The sequence below is a fragment of the Tupaia chinensis genome, unplaced genomic scaffold (genome assembly GCF_000334495.1).
Source record: "Tupaia chinensis unplaced genomic scaffold, TupChi_1.0 Scaffold143681_1, whole genome shotgun sequence".
Lineage (NCBI taxonomy): Eukaryota > Metazoa > Chordata > Mammalia > Scandentia > Tupaiidae > Tupaia > Tupaia belangeri.
Window position 1 is genome coordinate 197,567 of NW_006203529.1, and position 9,358 is coordinate 206,924.

A 9,358-nucleotide genomic window follows, 5' to 3' on the forward strand; every position below is an offset into this window, starting at 1 on the left:
ACTGCCTCCTAGACACTCTGCCACAGGGCTGCACCCCCAGACCATTGAGTGGCTTTCTGCAATCCCCACCACATCCCCAGCCATGCTCACTCAGTCCATGCTTCAGTTCTTTTCAGATGGAGTCCGACACCAGTTTTGTTAGACAACTGCTGCATGCTGGCAGTTCCACAGTGCAGATCTGGAGGACAGTCCCCCCATGGCTCCCTGGCATTGCCCTGGTGGGGATTCTTGTGCCTTACACCCTCATCTTCACTTGTGTTCCCCTGGGCTTTCTGTTTGATGTGTGAAAATTGTTTGCGCTGACTTTACCCTTTGAAAGAGTCTCTCTGTCTAGGCCCCCAGGCTGTCTGAGATGTTCTTAGAAATCTCTGTTGAGGTCTCCACACCACCACAGCTCTTCATTTCTGTGAGCCTGAAGAATTACCCCCACGTGTATGCCACCAGCTTGGCTTCTTGCATGTTCTAGAGCAGAGGAGAGAAGAGCAGCCATAACTGCAGGTCGGGCTCCACCTGGCGCCAAGGAGCAGAGTCCCTGTGTAGCCCAGGGTACCAAGCCCATATAGGGTCAGTTCCCTGAAACCATCCCACTCTCTTAGGCCTTGAAGACTGTGACAGGAACAGCAGCCCAGAATATCTATGGGACTTTTCTTCCATTTTATTTACAGTTACTCCTAGTCCCCTTCTAACTCTTGAAACCACAAATAATAGCCAAATAAATTTGTCACTACTAGCTTTTTTTTAGTAAAATGGACATTGTCAAAAATGTTTAAGAAACATTCAATTAGATTATATTAATACATTCAAAATCCTAGCAATTTTGGTACCATATACAATTCAGTGCTCTAATTAAAGGTCTGAGAGAGGGGGGACTGAGAGTCAAGAAAATGATTTACCTTAAAAAAATTTTTTAAAAGGAAAAATTACAAAAAAATAATGAGAAGATAGAAACAGAGGTAGAGAGAGACAGAGGCAGATGCAGAGGCAAAGAGAAGGCTTGAGGGAGCTTCTACCACTGGAGGTTGTGGGCTGGAGATTGAATTATCAGTAGAAAAGCTTCATTTTTTTTTTCCCTGAAATAACTACTCTCAGGAGCCATGAAGGTGTCTTCTGATTAAAGGTCTAGAAGACCAAATGACCTTTGATAAATATTCTGAGTATTAAGCATACCTTTGTGTAACTGTGGAAATGCACTGAAAAGTCTTCAAATGTTAGGACTGAAAATCTGAACAAACAACACCAACAAAAAACTTTGCACGGTTTATTATAGGGTAAACCCAAACTATTCTCAGGAGCCATGAAGGTGTCTTCTGATTAAAGGTCTAGAAGACCAAATGACCTTTGATAAATATTCTGAGTATTAAGCATACCTTTGTGTAACTGTGGAAATGCACTGAAAAGTCTTCAAATGTTAGGACTGAAAATCTGAACAAACAACACCAACAAAAAACTTTGCACGGTTTATTATAGGGTAAACCCACATAATAAAAGGGCCTCAGATAATGCCACCAAGGTGCTGACCCCAAACTCGCTCTGCTACATCTCTTACTCCATCTCTAGCCACCACTCTGAAGCCACCCCACCCCTAAGGAAGCCGGGTCTTTTAAAAGGAATTTACTGGGGCTACACCCGGTTGGGAGCTTGTTTTCCTGTAATCAAATCAATTTGTTTCTTAAAAGGCCAACTAAGGGAGGGGGAAAAAATCATATTTTGCAGCAAGAATAGAAGAAATAGAGGGCACACAACATAACATTAGTCTTTAAGAAATAGAGCAGATCTCCACGCTCTTGCAAAAGACATCACAAAGTCAGGCCTCTAGGTTGGTGCATTACAGCATATCGACCGTCCTTTAATCATTTGTAGGCATGTTTAAATTAGTTAATCTGCTCAGTATTGAGGCCTTGGTGTCAACACTAAATCTGTCATGCAGGATTCAGCTTTTTCTGCACCTTTCTTACCACTGAGCTGTACGACCAGGATGGAGAAACCTAATTCTTAATATTGACATGATCTTTATATTTAAACAGGGACCAGTGATGTTGAATCTATTGGTATTAAGTCTGTTATGACCAGCCTCTGGAATCACATTTACATGTCTGCTGTGAAAATTCAGAGCACGTTCATCTATCTCTTCGCCCCACTTGGAAATTTGCTCATCCTAATGGCAATCACTTCTTGCTCTACTCTTCATACCCCAGTGTATTTTTTCTTGGGGCTACTATATATTTACAACATGCTGTTCCCATCTGTCACCTGTCCTAAGAGGCTTTTCTGTCTCTTCTGCCAGAACCAAGCCATCTCCTACAAGGGCTGTGCCTCACAGCTTTTCTTCCCGGGAAGACTTTCTCTACTCTGTGATCGATTTGTGGCCATCTGTCACCCCCTGAGACATACACTCATTATGAAATCTGGAGTCTGTCAGTTTGATCATGAAGCCTGGTTGGTGGGTTGTCTTCAGGCCACCACCGTGACCACCTTTCCCTTTCAGTTAACTTGCTGTGGCTCCAACCAGGTCAACCACTTCTTCTGTGACCTTCCTGCTGTCTTACTCCTGGCTAGTACTGACAGCTTCCTTGACCAAAGAGTGGGTTCCATCTATGTAGGCTTTCTGGCTTTAGTGCTTTTGCTTAGTGTTTGTGTCTCCTACACCTGCACTGGGATTGCCATTTTGATAAGCTCTTCTACAAAGGGCAGAAAGAAAGCTTTCTCCACCTGCAGTGCCCACCTCACTGCCATCTCTGTGCCTACAGACCTGTGATCATCATCTATCTACAACCCACACCCAACATTCTCTTTGGGGCCATGGTGCAAATATTAAAAATTATTGTCTCTTGCATGTTGGACTCACTAATCTATTCCTCATAGAATAAGGAAACGGAAAGTTTTCTTATAAGGGTACATCGAAATATTGTATTTACTGTTCAGTATTTTAAAAGTGCTTTATAATGTATTTTACAATTTACTGTGACTGAGTATCAGCCTCCTATTTCTTCCTTTAAAATAAATACATAGTGCAAAAGGCTCTCTGAAAACATTTTTTTTGACTGATTTACATAGTCCATGTTTGTATACTTCCGTAATAACTGAGACTCTGAGCACAGTCTATAACTATGTTATTCTCTATGTTAAATACTGGGTAAACAACCTGAAGGGACGAGCAAGCAGCTAGAAACAGATTTCTCATACTCATAATAGGTGCCCAGTCTCGCCTGGTCAAGGATAGAGTGTATCTGTAACTGACCAAGAAGCACACTCAGTAGGCCCTCTCTAGGCCAAATCGACCTCCATTTCATAATTTTTTGTACCATTCTTAACATAATTTCTTCTTACTTCTCCCTATAAGCATTTTTGTTCCTATATTCTAACATCTACTGATTGTGACCTGTCTTACAAGGTCTGCGATGAACATGTCACCTATATCATCTCATTTAATCGTCACATTACTCACAATACTTAGAGTTCACATTTCACAAAAAGAGCTTTGGGGGTTATAGACTCAGTGATGGGTTCACTATTGCACATGACACAGAAATCCAGACCTCAAACTCACATTTAGTTAAGTCCACTAACCCTAGTCCTAAACATGGCATCATTGACTATCCCAAATGTCCAATCTGGCAATTTGCTCATCTTCATTTCCTCTCTCCAGAGCTCATGATGCAAACAAGGTGTTCCATAAATAATTGTAAAACAAGTGCTGACTGAGGTTGTGATGACATACTGCCTGTGCTATTATTCCCACTTAATCTGCTGTAATGCATTGTCCCCTTAGAGGGGGCACTGAGATATGGCACTCAGTGTCTTGCCCTGTGTGTCACGTTTAGCTGTGGGTGAGCCGAGCCTAGGCCTGGGCATCCAGAACTCCTACTGTGCTGGGGATCTCCTACTGCACCATGCTGCCAGTACCCCAATTTACTCCTCATTGTAGACACAGCAGGAAGCTTCCCCCCGGTGTTGTTGATGAGAAGACATCCTAATTATGGGGTCCTATTAGTCCGCTCATTATGTTTTCCTAGTAAATCACACCTTTTAACTTGGTCTTCAATAAGACGAGAATTGATAATTATATTTCAGTTTTCTAAATCAAACAATAAAGAAGGGTATTTACTGGGGAATCCCACAGACATACCAGCTTTAGTTTTTATGACATTTCAGTCATTTTTAATTTTTGTATTATATTTTTACCTCCATGAGTTTCCATGCTATTTAAAATAATTCAAAACAAAACAAAACAAAAACAAAGAAGTGGGAATCTCAAATAAAATTAATTCCTTCTTGTAAAACCAGCAAGAGGCAAAAGGAACACATGAAGCTCATAAGGCTCACACAAATGAATTCAGGGTAGAATTCTATGCCCCTTCTCAGCTAGTTAGAAAAATCCAAGATGGCATGGATTCTAATCCTCACACTGTTGATCTGTCTATCCAAATGTTAGGCTGGATTCAAACTATTCCAATATTAGGTAGCTGCATTTTACTGCTAGATATAAGAATGTATATGCCTTGATTCCTGGGAGAGATTAGATTGTTTGTTTGTTTGTTTGTTTTGGAATTATTCTATTTAGCTCTGACTCTGCCACACCTTCCGGATTCAGCTTCATGACTGTGAAGCCACTCCACAAAGGTCCCCCACCTCCAGACCCGAGTGCTAGGGCAGAATCCCTGCAGACATCTCCATCTCTGTTTCTACTGCACTTTCTGGGTTCAGCTTCACAGCTGTAAAGCCTCCCAGCCAGGGTCCCCTCTTCCAGACCCCAGTGTTAGTCAAAACAGAATCCTTGCAGGCATCTCCATCTGTGCCTCTGCTACCTTTTCTGGGTTCAGATTCACAGCTATGAAGCCCTCCCAACTAGGGTCCCCTCTTCCATACCCCAGTGCTAGTTAGGTAGGCAAAGTGTCTCTCTTCCTCTAGCTCTCTCCTGTCCCTTCTAAATTTTTTTCCCTTTTACAAAACAGTTTTCTGTCCCCTTCCTTATGCCTTTTCCTTGGTAATTTGTCTTTTCTTCCCTCACCTAGGGCAGAATCTTTGCAGCCATCTCTATCTCTGCCTCTGCTTTTCTGTGATGGTTTTTCTGCATTTTTCTCCTCTTTTTGTTCTAGTTCTGTCCTTTCTTTTCCTTTGCTTTTTCTTTCTATTTCTGTTTCCTACTTTCTTTTTCTTTTACTTTGATTTCTTATTTTAGTGCTCAGCCTTTACCCGCTAGAGAAGTCTAGGTGCATAGTAGCTAAACATCTGAATATTGTGAGATTTAGAGAATTCATTGCCCCTCAATGTACTGGTTGTAAAAAGTGTAAAACTACCCTTCATAAATCCTATTTCAAACTTCTTCTGTGATTACCACACTGGAGGACACAGAAGAAGGAAGAAAGTAGCAACAAATTATTTCACAACAAAGGGAAATGCATGAACTCACAGTTATGGAATTCTTCTCCAACAAATTAGCCGAGAGTAAATACATTTCCAAATGAATAAAAATCAGAGAAGAGCCTCAAAACATACATTTTTGTCAGCCCCGCATGGTACCTTCTGGAAGACTGACCCATGATAGGGCACAAAACCAGCCTTTACAGATTCAAAAGCATATAAACTATATCCAGCATCTTTTCTGACCATGATGGGAAAACCCTCAAAAATATACAAATACATGGAAACCAAATATCCTAATTCTGAATGACTTCATGACTATGAAAAGATTAAGACTGAAATCAAAAGATTTATAGAGACAAATGATAATGAGAACATGAACTTCCATACTCTATGGGACACAGCAAAAGAGTCATAAGAGGGAAGTTCATAGCAATTAGTACACATAAGAAAAAGCTGGAAAGGTAGCAAAAGGACAGCCTAACATCATGCCTCAGGAGATTGGGGAAAAATAAAAAAAATGCCAAGAGAAAAGAAATAATAATGATTTGAGCAGGAATAAATGAAATGGAAAATAAACCCCCAGACATACAGCCAACATATTTTTGACAAAGGGTAGCAGTCAACCCAGTGGGGAAAGGAAACCTTTAACAAATGGTGCTGCAAAAACTGGGTATTCACCTGCAGAAAAATTAATCTAAAGCTCTAGCTCTCACCTTTGACCAAAATCAACTCAGAGTGTATTAAAGATTTAAACCTAAGACCTCAAAACTGTAAAACTGCCACTCAAAACACTGGACAAACTCTGGAAGACAATAAGGTAAGAAAAAACTTTTTATTTTTTTGGAGAGGTTTTGGCTATAGGGCGCATGCACTCACAAGACAGATACAGAGAGACAGAGACAGAGAGATAGAAAGCGAGAAATCACCCCTCAGGGGGGATGGCCATACTGCAATCCCTTCTCCTCCATTCTCCTCTTGGGATCTTGGGCACACACGCACACACACCCGGCATGAGTTTAAGCCACCAGGTCCAGGACTTGAACCACGGTCAACTAAGTGGGATTCCAGTGACATAGTCATTATGCTAACTGCTGGTCCCAGAAAAAAACTTCTTAAATAAGACACCCAAAGGATAGTCAATAATCCCAATATAGATAAGCAGAATTACATCAGATTAAGAAGTTTCTGCATGGCAAAAGAAACAGTAATTCGTGTGAAAAGACAGCCCTCAGAATAGAAAAATATTTTTGTAAACTATGTGTCAGATAAAGGACTGATAACCAGAATACACAAAGAACTCAAGCAGCTGTCCCATAAAAGATGATTAACCCTATTTGAAGATGGGAGAATGAGTTGAAAAAAAGAACACTCTCTAAGGGAGACATATGAATACCCAAAAGGCATATGAAAAAATGTTCACCATCTCTCATTATAAGGGAGATGCAGATCAAAACCACAAAGATATACCACCTAACACCAGTCAAAATGACTAAGATAAAAAAAAAAAAGATAAGTGCTAGTGGGGGTGTGGTGAAAGGAGAACTCTTCTACCCTGTTGGTGGGAATGTAAATTGGTCCAGCCACTCTGGAGAACAACTTGGAGATTCCTCAAAGACCTACAAATAGAACTACCATGTGATCCAGCAGTCCCACTTCTGGGTATCTACTTAAAGGACAGAAGAATTCTTAGTTGGAAAAGTGCTTGCACATCCATGCTTATGGCAGCATTATTCACAATTACTAAGACATGTAACCCACCCAAATGTCCACAAACAGATGAATGGATTGAAAAACTGTGGCACATATACCCTGTGAAATACTACTCAGCCATCAAAAACAAGACCTTGGCTTTTGAGAGAAAGTGGATGAATATGGAAGATTTACTACTGGGTGAAGCAAGATAGGCAATAAAGGAGAGACATTGTATGTATCCATTTAATATTTACGGAGTGTCTGCACTCTATGCCCGAAGCTGAATGACTAAATGTTGTAAAATCTAAGTAAATGGTTGTGAATACTAGATACAGTGTGAGAAGAGGGAAGGTGATGGAGTAGAGTTCGGGGAAGGACATTAAGGAAAAAAATAGAGAGGCAACACATTTATGGAACAAAGGCATGGAATATTATCTATTGAAGATAACTTTCTAGTATGGTAAACTGGACTGGTGAGAAATGTACACGTTGGAATATACACTTTGTAAGCTAAGTAATGTGATTGAATATATAAAATAAATAGAAGTAAAAAGAAATAATAACTTAAAAAAGGGAGAGGGAAAGGAACCACATAAATTTGCAATGAATCAGGCAACATTACAACAGACATAATAGAAGTACAAAACATCATTAGAGGATAGTATGAGCGACTATACACCAACAAAGAAGAAAACCTAGATGAAATAGACAAATTTCTGGACACATATAATCTACCAGGTTTGACTTACAAGGAGATAGAAACTCTAAATACACCAGTAAAAAGCATTGAGATTGAATCATTAATAAATAACCTCCCAACAAAGAAAAGTTCAGGTCCCAATGGCTTCATTGCTGAATTTTACAAAACTTTTAAAGAGGAGGTAACCCCCATTCTACTCAAAATGATTCTAGAGATACAAAAAGAAGGAACCTTTCCAAATTCATTCTATGAAGCCTCCATCACCCTCATTCCCAAAATTGATAAAGGTATGACAGAAAAGGAAAACTATAGACCTTTATCTCTGATGAATATAGATGCAAAAATTCTCAACAAGATACTTGCTAACCGTATTCAACAGCATATAAAAAAGATTATTTATCACGACCAGGTAGGCTTTATTCTAGGGATGCAAGGGTGGTTCAACATACACAAAATCATAAATGTAATAAACATATTAACAGTCAATCGATGCAGAAAAAGCATTTGACAAAATAAAATATTCCTTCATGATTAAAACTCTCAGTAAAAATCAGCATAGAAGGATCATTTCTCAGCATAATAAAAGCCATCTATGAAAAACCTATAGTGTTTTCTGTGCAGATTGCAGGCCCGCAAGCATGGTGAACTTCCCTAAAACCCACCAGACCTTCTGTAAGAAGTTTGGCAAGCACCAACCTCATAAAGTGACACACTACAAAAAGAGCAAGAATTCTTTGTATGCTCAGGGATTGGCAGCATTATGACAGGAAACAGAGTGGCTGTGGTGGACAGACTAAGTCTATTTTCTGGAAAAAGGTAAAAATGACAAAGAAGAGACTTGAATGTGTTGAGCCCAACTGCAGATCTAAGAGTATGCTGGCTATTAAGAGATGTAAGCGTTTTAAACTGGGAGGAGATAAGAAGAGAAAGGGTCAAGGGAAACAATTCTAAGACTCATCTTTTCTATTATGAAGACAAGAAAATCTTGAGGTGAATGTTCACCTCATTTTATTACAGTTGGTCTATTTGTGAGGAAATAGAAATCAATAAAGTTTCCCTTTTGGGGAAATTTGATTCATGGGAAAAAAAAGCTATAGTTAACATTATATCGAATGGTATAGCCTTATCTGAACTAGTACTAGATAAGGCTACCCACTTTCTCCATTTCTATTCTATATAGTACTGGAAGGAATAACCAATGCAATCAGACAAGAGAAAAAAATAAATGGCATAGGGAAAGAAGAGTTGAAATTATCTGTTTGCAGATGACATGATTGTATATATAGAAGACCCAGTAGTATCCACAAAAAATATTTTTGAAGTCATAAATGCATACAGTAAAGTGGCAGGATACCAGATTAACTTACAAATATCTATAGCATTTCTGTGTACAAACACCAAGCGGACAGAGACAAAACTGAAGAAAGTAATCCCATTTACCATAGCCATAATAAGTATAAGATACTTAGGAATAAAACTAACCAAGGAAGACAAAGACCTTTATAAAGAAAACTATAAGAATCTTTAAAAAAAATTGAGACTCCCATCTTTTGACCCCTGGACCAGGAACGTCGAGGGAGGACTGCCCCCGTAGCTTCAGAC

General features: G+C 39.5%; 1 pseudogene; it reads left to right on the forward strand.

Annotated features, from left to right (window-relative positions):
- Window positions 1–434: 434 nt before the first annotated feature.
- Window positions 435–2,943, forward strand: LOC102492400 (olfactory receptor 148-like; annotated as a pseudogene).
- Window positions 2,944–9,358: the final 6,415 nt, after the last annotated feature.